Source organism: Schistocerca americana, chromosome 7, assembly GCF_021461395.2.
Source record: "Schistocerca americana isolate TAMUIC-IGC-003095 chromosome 7, iqSchAmer2.1, whole genome shotgun sequence".
NCBI lineage: Eukaryota > Metazoa > Arthropoda > Insecta > Orthoptera > Acrididae > Schistocerca > Schistocerca americana.
Genome location: NC_060125.1, coordinates 583,334,349 through 583,356,687, shown reverse-complemented (window position 1 = coordinate 583,356,687; position 22,339 = coordinate 583,334,349). Strand labels below are relative to the sequence as shown.

Genomic DNA, 22,339 nt, shown 5'->3' with positions numbered 1-22,339 from the left:
TGCTTCTAATACATACAGGGCGACAGTTATTGAACAATATGAAAAAAACGTGAATTACTGACAAACTATGACGTGCGCACACTTTATTCAACATGTAGACATCTCTTCAGATGTTCGGATTTAGGTTACGACACGTTCGATATGCCTGCCATAATTGGCGATGATGTGACGCAGACGAATAGCGAATGTAGTCGATGAGCTCCTGAATGACTGCTTTCACCTCAGAAATTGTTTTTGGTTTACTGATGTACACCTGGTCTTTAATACAACCCCACAAAAAGGAGTGGCATATGTCCAGATCCGGAGAATATGGCGGCCAATTCGAGGTCCATTGCAGTGGCCTCTCGGTACCACAGAGCCAGAGTGCGGTCCCTAAACTGCTCTTCCAGGACGTAAAACACTCCTCTGCTTCGATGGGGTCGAGCTCTGTCTTGCATGAATCACGTCTTGAACAAATCAGGGTCACGTTGGATAATGGGGTTTAAATCAACTTGCATAACCTTCACGTACCATTCGGTAGTCACAATGCCATTAAGGAATATCGCACCGATTATTCCGTGACTATACATTGCACATGGCACAAAACAGAGTCACCCGTTGAGAGTGAAGAGACAAGTCGATTGCGAAATGCGGATTCTCATTCAACAAAATGCGCCAATTTTGGTTATTTACAAGTGCATATGAGCTACAACAACAAGGCGTGTGCACATGTACATACTATGTCTCAAGATGCCCCGCGATCAACCGTGCAGTTTGAACGTCCTAACGTAAACGGTTCAGAAGTTTTGACGACATTATTTCATGTGATTAAATTATTGTCACCCTGTAAGTTAGACTCGCCGCCGCTGAAATTTTGATTAATAATCGGCACTGGTGGCCGAAGACATAGGCATGGAAGACACCCCCATTCTGTCAACGGCCTTGTCAAAGTGGGTGGAGCGGTTGACAGAGGTTCAGGGCACTCTCTTGTCCTTGGGGTGGAAAATGCCCCTAAAGGCAGAAGAATCAGCAATGATCAACGGCGTGAGGATGCAGAGGGCAATGGTAGCCATAGCATTAAAGACATATAACCTGTATCCACATGACATGTGGCCTGTAATCGAAAATATGTCATGATTATCCCTCCAGTGGCTAAATATTCCGTAATGGTCCGCCATTCAGATCTCCATGAGGGGACTGCCAAGGCGGAGGTGACCAGGAGAAAAAGATTCACTAACTAATGAAAGGATAACGTTCTACGAGTCGGGGCGTGGAATGTCAGAAGCTTGAACGTGGCAGGAAAGCTAGAGAATCTGAAAAGGGAAATTCAGAGGCTTAATCTGTATATAGCAGGAGTCAATGAAGTGAAATCGAAAGGAAACAATGATTTCTCCTCAGACTGAGTATAGGATAACATCAACAGCAGCAAAGAATTGTTTAACGGGAGTAGGATACGCTATGAGTAAGAAGGTAGGCCAGAGAGTGTGTTACTGTGAACAGTTCAGTGTTAGGGTTGTTCTTGTCAGAATCGACAGCAGACCAACACCGACAACGATAGTTCATGTATACATGCCGACGTCGCGACCTCGAGATGAAATGATTGACGAAGAATATGAAGATATTGAAATGGAAATGCAGTACCTAAAGGGAGAGAAATACTAAGTCATGGAGGGCTGGAATGCAGTTGTAGGGGAAGGAGTGGAAGAAAAGGTTACAGGAAAATATGACCTTGGGACAAGGAATCAGAGAGGAGAAAGACTAGTTACGTTCCGTAATACATTTCAGCTGGTAACTGAAAATACTCTGTTCAAAAATCACAAGAGGAGGAGGTATACTTGGAAAAGGCCGGGTGATACGGGAAGATTTCAGTTACATTACATTTTTGGAAATTTGTGGTAATGTCTTATGGGACATAAATGCTGAGGTCATCGGTCGCTAAGCGTACACACTACTTAATCTAACTTAAGCTAACTTGTTCTAAAGACGACACACACACACACACACACATACACACACACACACACACACACATGCCCTATCGAAGACTCGAACCTCCGACGGGGGAAGCCGCGCGGACCGTGACAACACGCCTCGGACCGCTCGGCCACCCCACGCGTCCCAGTTAGATTACATCATGATCAGACAGAGATTCTGAAATCAGACACTCGGTTGTAAGGCGTAACCAGGAGCAGATACAGACTCAGATCACAATGTAGTAGTGATGAGGAGCAGGCTGAAGTTCAAGTCAGGAAGGATCAGTACGCAATGACGTGGGATACGGAAGTACTAAGGATTGATACGCTTAAAGTTCTCTAAGACTATGGATACGGCAATAAGGAATTGCTCAATAGGCAGTTCAGCCGAAAAGGAATGGACATCTCTAAAAAGGCTATTCCAGAGGGTGGAAAGAAACACATAGGTACTAAGAAGGTATCTGCGAAAAAACAGAAGAAATACTTGAGTTATTCGTTGAAAGAAGAAAGTACAAAAATGTTCAGGTAAATTTGGGAACACAGGAATACAAGTCGCTGAGGAATGAAATGAATAAGAAGCTAAGACGAAATGGCTGCATGAAAAATGTGCAGAAATCGAAAAAAAATAATTGGCGGAAAGATTGACTCAGCAAACAGGAAAGTCAATACAACCTTCGATGAAATTAAAAGCAAGCGTGATAACGTTAAGAGCGTAATGGGAATTCCACTGCTAAATGCAGAGGAGAGAGTGGATAGGTGGAAACAGTACACTGAAGTCCTCTATGAGGAGGAAGATTTGTCTGATGTCATAGAAGAAGAAACAGGAGTCGATTAAGAAGACATGGGAATCCAGAATTATTTAAAAGAGCCTAATCTGAGTTAAGCTTAAATAAGACAGAAGGGATAGATAACACTCCATCAGAATTTCTAAGATCATTGGGGAAAGTGGCATGAAAACAACTATTAACGTACGTGTGTAGTATGTATGAGTCTGGTGACATACAATCTGACTTTCAGAAAACTATCATCCACAAAATTCCGAAGACTGCAGTAGCTGACAATAGCGAGAATCATCCCACAATCAGCTTAACAGCTCATGTACCCATGCTGCTGATAAGAATAATATACAGAAGAATGGCAAAGGAAATTGAGGATATGTTAGCTGATGATCAGTTTGGCTTTAGGAAAGATAAAGGCAACAGAGAGCCAATTCTGGCGATGCAGTTGATAATTGAAGCAAGGCTAAAGAAAAATCAAGACGCGTTCATGGGATTTGTAGACCTGGAAAAAGCATTCGACAATGTAAAATGGAGCAAGATGTTCGAAATTCTGAGAAAAAATAGGGGTAAGCTATAGGGAGAGACGGATAATATACAGTATGTACAAGGGCCGAGAGGGAATAATAAGAATGGACGACAAAAAACGAGGTGCTCGGATTAAAAGGGTGTAAGACAAGGATGTAGTCTTTCGCCACTGCTGTTCAATCTATACATCGAAGACGCTATGATGCAAATAAAAGAAAGGTTCAGCAGTGGAATTAAAATTCGAGGTGAAAGGTTACCAGTGATATGATTCGCTGATGACATTACTATCCTGAGTGTAAGTGAGAAAGAATAAAAGGATCTGCTGAATGGAATGAACGGTCTAATGCGTACAGAGTAAGGATTGATAGTAAACCGAAGAAAGACGAAGGTAATGAGAATCGGTAGAAATGAGAACAGCAGGAAACTTTATATAAGGATCAATGGTGAAGAGGTAGATGAATTCAAGGAATTCTGGTACCTAGGCAGTAAAATAACGTGTGACGGACGGAGCAAGGAGGACATCAAAAGCAGACTAGCAGTGGCAAAAAGTGCATTCCTGGCCAAGAGATATCAACTAATATCAAATATCGACCTTAATTTGAGGAATAAATTTCTGAGAATGTACGTGTGGAGTACGGCAATGTATGGTAGTGAAACATGGACTGTGGGTAAACCAGAACAGAAGAGAATCGAAGCAGTTGAGATGTGGTGCTGCAGACGAATGTTGAAAATTTGTTAGACTCTTAAGGTATGGAATGAGAAGGTTCTGTGCTGAATCGGAGAGGGAAGGAGTATATGGAAAACACTGATAAGGAAAAGGGACAGGATGTTAGAACATCTGTTAAGATATTAGGGATTGACTGCCATTGTACTAGAGAGGGAACTGCAGAAGGCAAAAACTGTAGAGAAGGCAGAGACTGGAACACATCCAGCGGATAAGTGAGGGCGTAGGTTACAAGTGGTACTCTGACATAAAGAAGTTGGCACAGGAGAGGAATTCGTGGAGGCCTGCATCAAACCAGTCAGAAGACTAACGACTCAAAAAAACAAAGAAACAAAAAAACATGAATCACTTGGAGGCCGTGTCCTAGGGTCACTAGTCAATCACCGAGCACATGTTTGGTTATTTGTGGGTTAAAGGACGAAAGAAGTCTGTGGAAATTTTAAAACGTTTCATCACACTGACAGAAAAAATTAAACTGCAGTACTTAGCATGATTGAGATCGTGTTGTTTGTCCAGCTCACTTGAAGTGATTTCCCAACGGATTTTTTTAAAAATTTGTGTTTTGGTTGAGCGGAGTTTTATTATATAATTTTGTTAATTTAGTCGCATTAACCGCACATGAAAATAGTTCTAATTTTTGTTTCATCCATTCAATATTAAAACCAGTGTGCGGTCAGAAACAGTCTGAAAAGCTTGTAAGGTTATTGCAGGAAGGTAATGGTGAGAAATAAATGTTAAGAAATAAATTCGATACGGTGCCCCTGTTCCGAGTTATTTAGCATTGAGGTTAACCAAATAGGTCGTTGTGCGCGCAAATCTAATCACTTGCGTGCACTAAAATTCGGTAGCGCCAAGACTTCTGTGTGTCTGTCAGTTACCACTTGTTCAAATGCTCATTACCAGTGAAAATGTGCTTTCTTGGGGAGTGATAATGTTGATCTAGATGGGCAAAAGCTACGTTTCTTCCTATTGAGGAAACCAAAGGAAAACACGCTTGGCGACACTGTCTCTGCCTGGGAGTCTGATTGTATGTGCGCCACGAACTGACTGGCTAACTTCAGTGCTAGATAACTCGAAGACGGCACAACGTATTCAATTTATTTTCTTATCAATTACTTCTCAGCACAACCTCATATATAACGCCCTTAAAAGCTTTCCAAGCTGTTTATGACCACCCTTGATGAACCAAAAAAATAGTTTGTTTCTAGTGGCCTTTTGTATTATTAAAAATTAGCATAATGCTGCAGGAGACATGCCCGATGGAGAAAAACAAGCTTTCAGAGCGGAATTGTGGCTTTATCTGTACTATAATGTAAAGAATAATGTTCGTAAGCGAACAGAAAATGTTTCATTGCTTACTTAATTGCAGAAATGCAGTTACCAGTACCATAGGGCGTGCTGTACGAGGGAATGGAGAGGCTACAAAAAAGTCATCCAATAGTTTTAAATACCTAAATATATAATTTTGCTTACGATTCATGGTTCATTTAGATAGCAGTTCCAAAGGACTACTGATCCTTTCCATGAATGGCACACTTAAAAATTATGCCTTGAAACAAGCAGTTTTGAGAGTATTTTCAAATTATGTTAATCTAGAAAACTGATAACATAATGAAAGAAACTAAAGACTACTGAATGCGATGAAATTACGTAAATCCATTTTCTCTCGATCATAAGCCAGTAGCAGTATAGATTGTTCAATGTAATGTTTGGGGGAGAGGGAAATCTCCCGCACAGCTGACGATATCGGCAGTTCAACTTACGATGTGACCACTTACTGTGTAGGGAATGGCGCAAGGAAGTAACAAGGTCTTGTGAAAGCGAGTTACAGCTTCTTTCACGTTAACATGAATATGAAATGCAATTAAATTAATGCCACAGCTCAAGGTCAAGAGGTTCACTGCAAAAAGGCGAGTGGGGTGCCGTTTAGTATCAGCTCGTACACATTTTCAAGCACTGTGGCAAGTGTCACGAAACCTTCCAGACTCTGACGACGAATTCTGAGCAATACTGCGGACACCGCCTCAGGAAAAACTGGACAAGCTTTATAGTTGGGTCACGCTACGTTAATGCCCAAGAGTAAAAAGTAAGAAACTACAAGGTACTTGACGCAAACATTTAAGTATGATGCAGGTCAGATTCTTGGATTGCCGCTACGTGAGTATGAAAGAAAAGTGAATAGTATATTGCATATCCACTACTTTCACATAGATATGGAAGCTTTCCGATTTTAAATTTGAAAAAAAGAAAAACTTGAACATTTAAACCCAAAAACTACAAATTAGAAGTGTAAGTCATAGATACAAAACTCACCACACCTCAGATAACTGTATTTATTAATTAAGCTTCTATACTTTCCAAAACTAAAAATAAGATATGGTCATTACTGATTGCTCACAGAACATAAAAAATATATGATAGGTACGAATGTGAGAAAATCTGGCCCAGAACAAAAGGAAGCCCTTCAAATTTGTTATGAAAATTTGTGTATTATTACTCGGAAATTTTTTAGTTCGGAAAGGTCCCTATTGAAAATGGAGAAGCAGAATATGGCACAGTTCTCTGTAGAATAAATCAATTTTCCGTTGAGTGAAGACAGCAGTTGGTTGCAAATGAATTCTTGTTATTATCCATAAATTGAACGTTGGTATGTATCGACTGAAACGCCATTCTTTGGTCGGCGTTAATGGAACAGGGACGCCATTCTTTGGTAAACGGGTGTCAGATACCTTCTTGAACAGATTCAAGTCGTTTGGTACACTTTACACTGCTCTCACGACATCTGTCTTGAGGAACGCATACTTGACTACACTATGTTTTCTGACTGCAAGCTGGCAGCAGTGGAATATTTGAAGAGGTGGTCTAACCTCACGTGAATTAACCTTCATTTTGGAGCGACATATGAGCTGGATACCGTTTAAAATGTCGCAGAAACTGTTTTACCAGTAAGCTTTGTCTACGTCTACAATGATTTTCAGCGTAAAATTCGCAAGTATTTGGTTCTTGAGTAACAGTGGGGTCGACATCAGGCTTTATTAATATCAGTTTGATAATTAGTAATTTAAGTCACTGCAGCAACTGGGAACATTTCAGTAAAACACAACCCCATCCACATAACGTATCACACATTCTCTGTCTTTTGCTGTGTCACTGTCTTTCCCTGTTGCTTTATCCATATCTTCCTACCTCGCTCTCTCTCTCTTTCTCTCTCTCAATCACACACACCACACACACACACACACACACACACACACAGAGAGAGAGAGAGAGAGAGAGAGAGAGAGAGAGAGAGAGAGAGAGAGACAAACAGGCAGACTGAGAAAAAGAGAGAGAAAGACGCTCATACACATATATAGACAAATACATACTGTACCCAAGTAACTTATTTTCTTTTTGAAATTAGTAAATAAAATATGTCACAATACGAGAACAGGCATAAATGCCGAGTCCTACTCGAGCACATCGGTAGAAAGTACTACATTTATACGATACGAACTGATCAGTTTTATGGACTATATGTATATAAGAACATTTTAATACGTTGTAATGGAAACGTTCACCATGAGAACGTAACGATATTAGCTCCTCGTAGGCTTCTGTGCTCGCTCGAGGCTGCAGAAGCACAAGAGTGGAGCAAACTTCTCAGAGCTGAGAAGAAACTTCGTGGCCCGCGGTCTTAACTAAGTCATCCTTCGCCGAAGAAGGAGGCAGTCGTGGCTTGTAAAATTAAGTTGATAATGAGACCCGTGTTCCTAAATCTTTCTACACTAAGAGTGATGAACTTCCACACACACAAGCCAAGCAAGCTGCTCTCCCTGTCGTTTAAAATTTTCCTTGACATTATAATTCTACTTTCAGTTCTTACGTTTCACATTTTCTGTCTAAGAATTGTGTGCAAAATGTAAATAACAGAGCTCTGGGAAGTTTCACGTTAAAAATTTCAATGAAAGAAATATTTTATTAACAGCGTGAGTGTTGCCTGCGTACATTCGACGAAAATACAAATATTACGTAACGTAACAAATTTGAATAAGATAAACACTTAAAAAGCCGCAATTTTTGTGTAAAACTTACTTCATTACATTTCTTAGCGAACATACACTTAAGAGAAATATTTTGTATTTGTAAAACAGCTTGATTCATGTGTCCCTCATACTAAATAGACCAGACGGGAGGAAACTTCAAAAGGAGTTAAAACGAACACTTAAAGGCTTCAAAACCTTCTTCCTCATGAATTAGGAAAGCTCCTCCCATGCTGATGGATGTGTCCATTATTTCAACGATAGAAACACAGGGCTTAAGATACTTTCTACAGATACTACAGAGAATGAACCTGGACAGAGAACTAGAAATATACTACAACAGTTTACGAAAGTGACAAAAAAGGAGAATGTTTTACCCTGAGTTACTTCAAAAATAGTACGCCGCTGAATTAGTACATCTATGAGGGGAGTTAGATAAGTAGCGTAACACATTATCTTTCTGAAAGAAAGCTGGTTTTTATTCATGATTCCAATATACCATATTATTCCCCACTCCTTTGGCTACAAAAATCCTATTTTACAAATCTCCCTTCAATGAGACGGCATTACGCCACCTTACTGGGAGGGCCCGTATGAACGCAGTACAACTTCACTGCTCGATGTCGCAGCCAACGTCTTGTGCATCAGTTACCTTCTCATCGCCCATGTATTGATTCCCACGGAGTGCATTCTGCATTGGATCAAACAGATGGCAGTCAGAAGCTGTGTGGTCTTCCGTTAGGTGCCGACCTCTATGACCGAGTGGTTCTAGGCGCTTCAGTCCGGAACCGCGAGACCGCTACGGTCGCAGGTTCGAATCCTGCCTCGGGCATGGATGTGTGTGATGTTCTTAGGTTAGTTAGGTTTAAGTAGTTCTAAGTCTAGGGGACTGATGACCTTAGATATTAAGTTCCATAGTGTTCAGAGCCACTTGAACCATTTTTCTTCCGTTAGGTATTGAGGGACCCAGCGGTCATACACCTTTGAGTACGCTAACTGGTTCAAAATGGTTCAAATGGCTCTAAGCACTGTGGGACTTAACATCTTAGGTCATCAGTCCCCCAGAACTTAGAACTACTTAAACCTAACTAACCTAAGGACATCACACACATCCATGTCCGATGCAGTATTCGAACCTGCGACCGCAGCAGCAGCGCGGTTCCCGACTGAAGCGCCTAGAAGCGCACGGCCACAACGGACGGCCCGATGACTGGTGCGCGAGCGTGTAACCACTACCAACAGAGAAGTCCAGTTGTGCAGTGAGGTTTTAGTTTGTGATATTTCAATCACGTGGAATGAGAGTATCCACACATTCCAATATTACAGAAGTCACAGCCGGCCAGCCAGCCATCACGTGGAAGATCGTATTGTGGGACATTGTTCTGATTAAGACAGATGCCTCACCCAATGACTCACCGAGCTTTTTTTCACTGCCAGGTCTCCGTAGTCATTGTTCATGCAGCAAAAGAAACTCAATGACAGCTCTCTGCTTGGAACGCACTTCCTTCACAGACGCCATTTTGAAGGCTACGTTCAGCGTCGCCACCTATCGGTAGTTCAGGTAACTATACGGGCAGAATCGGGAATATTCCACGATGTCCCTTAACAAATTCCACATGTTTTTAATCGAAAATGGGCGAGGAAAAATGTGTGTTCCATTACCTATGGAATGACACTAGTAAATTCATTTCAAATTATGTCTGAAATTTTACTTGTTGTAAGTGTATATACTTTCTTGGCTAACACACTGATACCTACGTAAGGTACAGTCTTTGATTTAGAATTTGTAAATTGCGTTTAATATGTCGTGCCCATACGTGATATTATCTATATTACTGTTCACAAGCAATATTTTTGCATTATATTACGAAGCTCGGAATATTACTTGATGTAAATGTTTTCTACTCCTTTTCTTTCTTTCTGCAGTAAACCTTTGGGGTCTAATTGAGGTTGCAGGAACCCTTCTACCTGAACAGTTTCGTCTACATAACACTGCATAATCTGTAACCGCACTGGTCTGCCCAAGCAATTTTTAAAAGTAGGTTTTCCTGATGGTATCCGGAACGAAAATCACGAATGTAAAACCAAAAAAAGCTGGCATATGGGCGAAAATTTTCATTTATTCCTTAATTTTCAGGTAACTTCTGATAAAATATTGTACCGGAACTACTATTTAATTGCCGATTTTAATCAGTAGACTAATGGATGGACATAACATTCCCGCTCGGACGGTCAGAAAAAGGAAGACAGTAGTTCGTGTTGGAACACTGTTAAATGAAGATGGCCAGTTTAGGCCCTTCAGCGTTTCATGTATACAAAATACGAAAGTGGATAGGGACTCTTGCCTATTAGTAACACTACTTGTCAACCGTTTCATCTTGTGACCATTTTATAAAATGATACTCATCTAAGCCAGAAACACTCCAGAGCCGAGAACGTTGCCTTTAAGTTTATGTGAGTCCTTAGCTCGGTTATTTCAAACTACAATATCATTACTTTAGTGAGGGAAATAGAACTTATTGTGTAGCTCATGCTGAAACGTTTTTTTAATTTTTTTGTGCATGAATAATTCCCTTCACTCAATAATGCATCCACCTATCTGCATACAGTGTCGTTAGTAGAAAGAAACAAACAAGTAAATTTTCATGTTTCTATACGGCTCTTCGGTACGCAGGTGCATGAAGAAATCAACGTTAATTTTCTGTATGTTTATCAATAACGGTAGACTACGTCGAACTGTCCGAGAAACAGGTGTCTGATTTCGAAATACTTGCAGTTTTCAAGTTATCCTACCTAGAAATTGGAAGCGATTCTAACCAATCTGTGTTTTCCAGCTGCATGTAGCTTAATATTTACATTATAGACGACATACTCATCTTGAGAGGTTCAGTAACCGTATTCATATTTAAGGTAAATCTTATTTATTGCTCCGTTTCAGGTTCACATTTTTTGATTAGATTACACAATTCGATTACTGTGGAACATCTTAAGATCTATGTAATTATTGACTCAGCTGACTGTATCTGCCCTTTAATATGGTGTGGTCGGCGCAAGAAGGCTTACTGCAATGCGTGTCTGTGAAGCAAGCACGCAACCAAGCCATGGAAAAGAATTCGTGCATCCTACGGCTAAATGAATGAGTTTGAAAGGGAGATGGGGTCAAAGTGTGGCCTTGCGATTGACGGGATCGTCCTTTCGGGGAACTGCTACACAAGTTGGACTCACTGCGTCAGTTGGGCAACGATGGTTGTGTTAGAGGTCACGTGAATATTATTATACCTGTAATCAAGGTTCTGAACGTCCATGTCGGGCGCTGATGACCGCGCAGTTGAGCGCCCCACAAAACAAACATCATCATCATCATCATCATCATCACGTCCATGTAGCACAGTCGCTCTCCAGAATCATTGTACTGTAAGGACAGCAGATATCGTACAGCTACCACAGAACAGATAAGAGCTCCTATGAGCACAGATGTGTCCACACGAACTGTTGCAACAGGTTATTAGCAGTGGGAATGCGGGCGCGCTAACCTCTATCCCGTCTTCCACTCGCGCCGCGGCATTGTCGTGCACGGCTTGACTGGTGCCAGCAGAGGCTCACAGAGGGTCAATTGAAAGATGGAATGGCGCGCCGTGGTTTTCAACGGTGAAAGAAGATTTCGTATGCATGCAAGTGATGGTCGTTCGCCGCTATGATGTACACCTGGTGAGCGCTGTCTCCTAGAGTGCACACGTCCAAGACACACTGGTCCGTCCCATACCTAATGGTCTGGAGAGCGATAAGCTAAAACCCACTGGAAGCAGTTGAACAATATACAGAAACCAATATCATCAAAGCCATAGCTCTAAACAATGCATATAACCCACACATGATTGATAAATTATCACACAAATCCAAAAAACAGCAACCAACAAACCCCCACACGAGAAACCTATGCAATCATCACAAAAGCCTTCACAAAGCAGCAGAAAATATGACCCACTTCCTTTTCGAGGGAGCATATCCCATAAAATAAGTAATCTTTTCAAGAGCACAAACATAAATATAAGCTTCCACACAAACCATAAACTTCAGCAGCTAACCATTCATAACATAAAGAATAACAACCCCCCCCCCCCCCCCCATACAAAAGATCAGTTATATATAAACTTAGATGCCAAAATTGCCCCTCCTTCTATATTGGACAGACTGGGTGAAACTTTGGGAGTCGATTCAAAGAACATTTAGATGCCATATGTCTGAACAATCCTTCTAAATCTGCATTTGCAATGCACACAACTCTCAGTAAGCGTGGAGTACAAATCATTGAAGACCACATCCAAATATTGCAGCATGCTGAGAAAGGTAGCCTCTTGAATCTACCTGAAGAGATAGAAATATATACACATAAAAGCAAATCGCTACATCATATTCTCAATGAACAGACAGAGCTACCCAATGCAACCTTTCTATAAAATTTCACTCACATATTATCCAGTTTAAAACATAAATAAACATTACTCCTTTTAACAGCAACATGCAGTCATTAATCCAAATAAAGTATTACATCATAACATGGCTGCCTGCTCAGTCACATATTACTGCAACTGTAAAATTGATTTAAAAATAAAAGTGGTCTGCCATACTACATTAATATAATTACTACTGTCACATTCTTCATTATCTCATGTATATGATGTCACCTGCGTATTGCATTGTATTTACACAACACCATATAAGTAACATACATACAACTGGCCACCACATTTTCACATTTTATTTGTAATTAATGATCACTGATTGTGGTATACTCACAATGTAACGTTTATTCTTTGTTATATAGATACCTGTAATGCTACCTTGATTCCTTGGGGAAAAAATACCTTGCTGTAACTATACTTGATTCAAAATTTCAGGGTACTATGTGATGTTAATTGTTACTGTCATATTACACATTTTTATCTTACTTCTATGTTGCACCATGTATATAGCACAGTATTTACATAATACCATGTAAATATAATTCACACAAGCAATCCTGAAACGTCGCAACAAAATCGCGCGGAATTTTCGACGTAATTACCACAACAACCTAACCTCACATGTCTATTTTCTCTGTGTTTAATAGTTTGGAGGTTAATTATGTTCACATAGGGCGCTTCTAACACTGTTTTCTACCATAGGGCACCAACACACCAAGAATATTTCGCCACAGTGGAAGAATAAAAATCGAAAACTGACGATTATGTAAAGTGTACCTTGCAAATCTTGTGAACAACCGTCTGATGATGAACTTGCCTGTTCGATACCGGTTACGGTGCTATGTACCTAAATAAATAGCAGTGTTAATAGTGGCTGGCTGCTGTCTTCTTCTTTGTAAGAATTAATCTACAGTATCCTTGAATACTCACTTTTGAAATTTCTTACGTGTCATTCCAACGGCTGCAAGAGATATTCAATTGAAATTATTGTTATGGTATTAAGAGTTTCACTTAACGTTGTATCTATATAATGAATATATGTTTTAAAAATGGCACAAAGAAAAACAAGCTCATCGGTTATAGTAAAACATTGTGGTTCCTCTTGTTGTTATTTTTCTTGGCATATGGTAACATTGCGTGAGTAACCTGATTTGATGTTGCACTCCAAGGTAATCAGTTCTGCAGAAGTCTCTTCATTTCATAATTACTGCAGCTTTATATCCATTTGAACTTGCTGACCACATTTAAGTGTTGATTTTCCCATCGCAATTTTTATCCCATACACTTCCCTCCATTCCTTGAAGACCCACAATTTGCTCAATCAAGTTAGCTTTTCTTGTACCCGAGATGTGCCATTTAACGTCCAACATTATTCCTTATAACCATATTTCAAATGCCTGTGTTCTCTCCCTCTCAATCCAGCGTACCACTGAAGTTTCACTTCCACATAGAGCAACACTCCAGATATAAACTTTGAGAACAAAAAGTTCCCAATACTCTAATTTTTACTAGATGTGAACATATTTCTCAGATTTAGTAAAGTTCTTCTCACTGTCATTACAATGCATTTTATATCCTCTTTACGTCTGCAGCCAAGTAGCGTCTGATTCCCTAACTCAATTATGACATGTGGTGCCCCGTTGTATCTTCTCTAAAACTTAAAGCCGCGCTCCTTGGGCAATCAGTGTGAACTTACTTGAATGCCAGATACAGGCTCAGCTTCCCCGCAGCTCCGGCGTCATCTGCTTGCATCAAATTCTTCTCCGAAGATTCTATATTTTGAAGAAGGTGAAAATTCATCTACTATTCCAAAATCCTATTATCTAGTCCAAATAAAGACTCTCACAGAATTCAGTTGCTGTTAACATATTCTACATTCAAAATTCAATATACCATTTCACAGCCACATTAAACAGTAAGCCCACACTTTCTTAGGGCATTCGCACACGACTGAATTCAACCAAATTAAATAACATTTCTTCTCACCAATACAATACTAATATACATGTCCGTCTGCTCGAGACCAAGTCACTATTAATAATAATCAGTTTTTTTCTTCCATTGTCTCTCCATAAAACACAACAATCACCATCGTTTTTCGTTCATGAAATTCGTCCACGGAATTCTGGGCCGGAAATTTTTCTTTTCTCTCAGCTGCAACAGCACGCGTCACTTGTTGGCCCGGTTTTGCTCTTCTTTCTCGGTTATCCTGCACAAATAACGTTCATCGGTAGTGTGTATCTGTTTGTGGTACAACCCACTACAAAATAACGTGTGTTCGAAGCGACTGGAACACAAGTGACTCTAGACTTTCGTAAAATTATGGGGGCACTACAGACAGTAACACACAGATTAATCCGATTGGAGTCCTCCATCTTTTTTTATTTTTATAGAGAATCACGTAATAACCTCTGCTCAAGCCGGTCAGCATATATTTGGCCCTCTGCCATCTCTCACGGAATTACTATGACATTAGCAAACGATGACGATTTTTATATCTTTCCTCTGAACGACAATTCCTTTTTCTTAAATTTCTTCTCGGCTCTGTTTTCAGCTTATTCTTTGTATGGGGTGAAAAACATGGGCGATTATAACAACGTTTCACTTCGTTCTGAACAACAGTCTTCCTTCCATATGCTTACAATTTTGTAACTGTAGTCTGGATTCTACACAAGTTGCAGGTTTACCTCACCCCTAATAACTACAGTATTTAAAAAAACACATTCTTCTATCAAGAAGGAGATATGTGATTACAACGAAATTTATTTCATAGGTTAGGGATACAACAACACACAAATGGTCAGAATTAAAGATTTATACATAGACTCTGGCCGTGGGAATTAACTACGGTGTGGAGACGACATTTGCTGCAATTAAAGGCTTTAGATTTCATTGCATGGAATCAAAGAGGGCCTGGATGTGCTGTTGGGGAATAAACTGCTAGCGAGTTGTGGTTACCGTGCGTCAAGAAAGAGTCGACATTGGTTGGTGGAGGACGAGAACCAAAAAATTGCCGTGGCCATATCCCAGATACTTTCGATGGGCAACATGTCAGGCAAACATGTAGGTCATGGACCCATCAGTAGTAGTGTTCCTTCGAAGAAGACTTGCAGATTCCTTGAAATATCTGGCCGGCAACTGTCCCTGCTAAAATGTGGCATGTGAAGCTTCCTGCAGGAGATGAAGTGTCTCGGAATCTAAACCATTCATGTTGTAGCGGTTACTGTTTAGATTCTTCCCAATACGTGAGGTGGGGGGGGGGGGGGGGGCGCACGCTATAGCCAATCACACCCCACAGTGTGAGGCTTTGAAATGGTTACCTTACAACCTAACAGCTAACTCTGACCGACTGTGTTCACTACGGCAGCGTCTGAAACGCACACGGCCATCACTGATGGAGAAGGTACACTGGGACTCGTAAGAAAACAATAATTTTTACCGCTCAGTCGATCAGTGAAGGCGTTCGTGTACCGTTCTTTGAATCGTCAGTTATTCCTAGTCAAAGGAAGGCAACGCAATGGAACGCGTGTCACCAATCCTGGCAACAGCAGATGGCGTCTATCTGTCCACGCAGACATGGCCACAACCGTTGCAGTCTTTAAATTCGAGCCAACACTGTGCACGAAGTTCTTCTTTTTGTAACAGTCATACGGACAAGATGTCTGTCATACAGCGCTGTGGGCAAGTGGTGTGAGCCTGAAGCCACAGAACGCTATGAACAACACTCTTCTATCTAATGATACACCGACGCAAACCATAGCAGCATACCTGTTCGAGCCGATTTGAGCGATATAGCAAATCATTTTTCCTCTGGAATAATCTGTCGATCCGGTGGAACTCACTTACGTGACAATACTGGCTCCTTTGACGTCGACGAGGCATCCCCATATATGCTTCCACTTTTTCACCTCGTTTGATGGTTCTCCACCGACGGAGTGTGGCGTAACACAGACCTACCCAGTCTCACAAAAGAGGGTACTATTGGGCCCACTTGAACCCCATTTCTCTGCAGTCATAATCACTCTTCTCCAAATTCTATGATTTGGGAATGATTCATATCATTCCTTCTGATTATTACAGTTTCAGAAACAGTAGCGTGTTTCTGACATGTTAAATAAATATTTTTTTAAAGGAAAAGCTTTTAATGCCTACGCCGCAATTTTCGTACTGCAATTAAAGCATGGTATCTAGTTTCGATTGCTATCTACAACAATCTTCAGAACTGTACACAACTGGGAAAACAGCCTAAGAAAAATATATACAATCAAGTACAATACAAAAACACTGTGTAAAACTGACCAAAAATATAATGAAGAGCCAGTTTCAGTAGCGAAAGTATACTTATCAATACAGTACAAAAATGTTATTGTTCATAAGGTAACATGCCCTTAAAGGTAAAAAGGTGGCTAATATTCATTGGAAAGCGTCATTAGTTGTAGTCATGCCATGACGTGCATTCCTAAATTCCAAGAAAATGACGGTACGTAGTTTAAAAACACTACACTGAGTGTGTAAAGTCTGTAGACCTACCGAAAGAATTTTAGACAAGAAAGAATTCAGTCTAGAAATCATAAAATGCTTATATCTAAATAAATCGCAGCATACCAGCCTCATAATTATAAGTTCACGTCATTGATGTCTCTAAAATTTTAAAATTCACGTTGATGTAGACTTGTATTCTGTAAGATTTTTTGCCTAAAATTATTTCGAAACATCTACAACCTGGCTTCCTTGTGATGATGTTTTTAAAGTATGTACTGCCATTGTCGTGGGTTTTACCACTACATGTCATTGTATGTTTTGAATTAAGTTATCTTTTAAACATTAAAATATTTTCTACTAAACTGTAAAACTGATTTCTCGAATGTTCATTTTTACAGTTGGAACTGGCTCCCTGTTACATTTCTGATAAGCTTTTATATCCTACTTGGCTGTAAAAAATTTTCTTGGGCTACTTTTCATCAGGTTGTTTACAGACTGACATCAGTTTTACACAGCAATTGAATCTAGTTATCAAATTGTGGTTGTAATAGGAACACTGCAATATAGGCATTAAAAATTCCTTTACGTAACAAAATTAAGAAACTACATTAAGACAGTTATCTCCTCCCTGACAATGTAAGGCTTCAGTTAACTAATTGTTGCATTAGGCGAAACATTTCAATGGCTGCTAATTTCTCTATTTCTTACTTTGTGTTCTTCTACAGCTGTTCTTTGGAGTGTAATTAAATGTGAAATAAGACAGAGGAACGAGTACATTTGGTACTGTAACGTACCACATTCCTAGTTGGGACGTGCGTCTCATAATTCGCAAGATTCCACGGTACACTGCAGCTTTTGGCAGGTGTATGTTCCTTGAGGAGGTTGCGACAGCTCACTAGAATGGCGACCCTGCAAGGGCGACGTGTAGAGGCGGGGGTGTGGGAGGAGAGCGGCGCGCCGCTCTAATGCGCTCTCGGCGGCCTTCCGCCACTCGGGCCGAGCACCGCCCCTACAGGCATCGACCGCCGGCCCCTTATCTCAGGCACCTACGCGCCAGCCACACGCTGCTAACCTAACCGCCTATCTGCAGCAGCATCTTCAAAGGGACCACCAAAGGCAGGCCTACACTGGGGCCACTGCCAGCACCTCCACTGCACTGAACTATATTCATTGGATCCGACAGACCTCAATCATTGATCAGATATTGCGCGTTTATGAAACAACACGCTATGGTCTACGATGAAAATGAGATATTCTGCAGTTTTGACTGTTTTCACTAATTGATAATATGGAGGAGATGAACCAGTCTTCCTGTCTGAAATGGTTAACTGTATCATCCTGTCAGCTACAGTATGTAGAATTTTTGCTGTATTTGAGCATTTGTTTCCTTTAAGTCAGTACTCATTTGGCGGATGTGACTCCGTACATTACTTTTTCTGTCTTGGACTAACATTTATTTGACATCCTTTTTAACCTAGTTTGGAAGTTTTATCCATTTCCTGCACACACTATTTTACCCCACTACATCTACTGTCATCTCCAAGTTAACTATTTCAGGCTGCCATAGTAGATTTCTAAACTGAGACCTTCTCCGATAAGGATCTACCACAGTCTTCTTCTCATATTTTTATCTTTGTAGCACTTTATTGCTTACTTATTTCGTTCGTTATTTACGAACTAAATTTTATCGTTCTTTGATAAAATCACGTTTCAAATGTTTATGAAGTCGTCTTCCGATGGACCACGTTTTACTTCCATATAAGCTCCAGACGACTACTGTAAGCGTCTTCTCTCTCATTTCTGTCTGAAGATCTCATACCGGCAGAATCCTTTGTTGAAACAAGCTTTTTTTCTGCTGTGCCAGTCTACTTGTGATGCGTTGTCGTCTTCGCCCGTTTGGTGTAATTTATTTCCTAAATACGACGACTCTTAAGACTCTGTGTTTGTAACTTTGATGATCTAGAAGTCTTCATTTCTTTTAGCTAATGTCCACTATCTACGTCTATGTTTTTTCTTGGCCGGCCAGTGGTGGCCGAGTGGTTCTAGGCGCTACAGTCTGGAACCGCGCGACCGCTGCGATCGCAGGTTCGAATCCTGCCTCGGGCATGGATGTTTGTGATGTCCTTAGGTTAGTCAGGTTTAAGTAGTTCTAAGTTCTAGGGGACTGATGACCTTAGAAGATAAGTCCCATAGTGCTCAGAGCCATTTTTTTTTCCTTAAGCTATATTCTGTGATACGCATTTTCTCCATCCCTTCTGATTCTTTCTTACATCCTATTAGAAGGGTTTTGTCGTTAACAAATCTTAGCACTGTTATCTGTTCCATTTGTACTTTTGGTCTAAAATTTACTTTCACTTCCTTCATTGCTCCTAGGACGTACTAGCTAAAGAACAATGGTTATAATGTGCAGCCCATCGTTAGAAAACTTATTAACAAGGGCATGTCTTTATGAACAGATATTGCATTCTAAAAAGTAGATCTGGTATCGCATTCAACTGAACGGTGGATATTTTTCGTAAAAGATGAGATTAATTACCATTTGAGAATTTCTTTCATCATTAAATCGGAGTCAGTAACTTATTATTAATTATTAACTGGGCTTCATTTGAAACACATGCTTATTCTTTAATTTCCATTCACCAAAATAACTTCATACATGACACCTACAAGTTAAGTATATTGATTACAATGTTCAGTTGAAATTACAGTAATCATCAATATACGATCTGTTAAGATGAAATTCTGTATCTTTGGCCCGAAAATAAGTTGCATGCCATCGCATATTTTTATGCTCAAAACTGCACAAAAATCGTTTGACTGTCTTGGTTATTTTGAATAATTGTATTTATTCCACTCAAACGAAAGTATGTTGAGAAAATAAGTTTCTGTAAAAGAGACTAACATGTCGTAATAGCACTCTCAAGCCTGTTAGTGGCACACTACAGTTTTATTGATTTATATTGTAACATTGTGTGAAGTAAATGCCTGAAGTGGTATGTATAACGCTGAAGAATCAATGCAGGCTCACTGTATATTAAAAATTCGGAATCGAATGTGGTGAGACAGCTATTACGATCCACAGTTCTTCAGATGGAGATCTAGTTTTCAAAGGTCCGTGCTACCGACCTCGCTAACTTCTTGAGTAGACAGGAATCATTCAAGAAAATCCTTGTGATTTGCAGATCTCTGTACTGGGCTGAGGCTGCTTTCGACTAGTAGGTACTCGACAAGTAGCCTACTTGTGGGAGAAAAGGTTTTGAGTCAAACTGGCCCATTACACAGCGTATCAGAAACAGCAGTCCGTATCCGTGGCATTTTAGAGCTTCACACGATCAATGAGGGGTCCTTGCTGGCCATGGCACACCTGAAGAAACTTGCTGACTTCTTTCGTCACCAAATTAAGTCATTAAGCAGGGTAGCGCCAGCGTTACACAGTGTTATGAGTGATGTGTCCTGCGCATAATTTTTTGTGCTGTGCACTTAACATAAATAGTAACAGTTTCGATCCAGTAATCCCACTTCAATGAACTTAGGCTGGAATGACAACCTCGATGTCATTCAGACGATATGGTCTATGTGGTCACATCACTTGAGCCGTCATACTTCTTTGCATTCACATAACACTCAAAACAAATTCCTCGCGAACGTTATAAATTACATACTAAGACTCCTCTAACAATACGAAATCATTCCATGTAGGCTTTCACGGCCGGCGTCTTCATCAGTAAACACTTCCGGGCTAAGTTGCCGTGGTCGATCTGCAGAACTTCTTCTCCCTGACGTTTCGTTCTCAACTACGGAGAACATCTTCCGAGGTGAGTCAACGAGGCAACGTGTCGTTGACTCACCTCGGAAGATGTTCTTCGTAGTTGAGAACGAAACGTCAGGGAGAAGTAGTTCTACAGATCGACCACGGCAACTTAGCCCGGAAGTGTTTACTGATGAATACGAAATCACTACATAAAGCCACCCTTGTAATAGGGGCAGAAGTAAATACCGGTTCTCAGTGTGATTGCAGCAGAACTCGTTGTGTTTCCTGAATGGTACAGTGCGGCTTGTGTACACTCTTCAATCAGTGAACATGTCGCGAGAGATCATTTGAAGCTGAAACAGTACGTGCTTCGTCGCTTTATGGCTACGGTGATCCTCATTACAGATAGGCGTACACCATAGCAACGTGGTTCGAACGTTCAGCAGCTGTCAAAAGGCAAGAACACATTGAAGCTTGGCTTCGGCCATGGACACAGGCTGATGACACCTGCCTACGAATTTTGTCGCGAAGCTACTTCGAGGTAAATCCAACAGAACATCGCCTTGCCTTTTTGAAGAACCTATAGGGGCTGTCTCGATCAACACAGTACACAATCGTTGTCATACGTCGTTTACGAACAGTACTAGACATCTTCAAGAACCTTTGGATCAGAGTGCGAAGGTGGATGCAAGCACGACGTTCTATGTTACCCAGCAGTACTTTTTGCTTCCACAGATGTGCCAAAGAGGACCCAGTAGTTGTTATAACTTCTACTGTTGTGCCAAGAACTATCCAACCATGTTATTCAGTACACAATAAGTTGCGTCATCTAGCAATAGTACACTGCTGGCCACCGTAAATGCAACACCAAGAAAGTCAAGAGGGAGCACAACAAAATTTATTTTGTAGATAACATTTTGACCAAGTATCAAATGATTACGTTTACAGACGTCTGTGACATGTGGTTCCTGCCAGAATCGGTAGCCAGAGTAGCCGCCATTGTTGGAGATCACCGCTGCCACACGTCTCGGCATTGAGTCAAAGAGACGTTGGATGTGTTCCTGGGGTACAGCAGCCCAAGCAGCTTCCACACGTTGCCAAAGATCATCTGGTGTGGCAGCTGGGGATGTAATCTGGGTCACTCGTTGAGCAACCATGGACCACATGTTTTCTATCGGCGAAAGATCCGGAGAGCGAGCCGGCCAGGGAAGCAGTTCAATCTGGTTGTTGACGAAGAACCTTTGGACAATGCGTGCCACGTGTGGTCGCGCGTTACCCTGTTGAAATATGGCTGTGGCCGAGCCCTGAAGGTAAGGAAGGACAACTGGCTCCAGCACCTCGGATATGTAGCGCCGGCTATTTAAAGTACCGGCAATGCGTACTAGAGGCGTGCGAGAGTAATATCCAATACCGCCCCATACCATAATACCCGGTGCAAGACCAGTGTGGCGGTGCATAATGCAACTGTCCAACAACCTCTCTCCACGGTGTCTCCACACTCGAATCCGACCATCGTGGTGCTGCAGACAGAAGCGTGCCTCGTCAGTAAAGACAACGTCATTCCATTCTGCCGTCCACAGCCGTCTGTCATCACACCATTGGCGACGGAGACGTATGTGGTTCTGCGTCAATGGTAGACGA

At 41.0% G+C, this 22,339-nt stretch overlaps 1 protein-coding gene across 1 annotated transcript in view; it reads left to right on the top strand.

The window, feature by feature from the left end:
• LOC124622077 (carbonic anhydrase-related protein 10-like) overlaps window positions 1–22,339 on the top strand; it is an 899,606-nt gene that overhangs the window by 126,596 nt on the left and 750,671 nt on the right. The window lies entirely within an intron of this gene.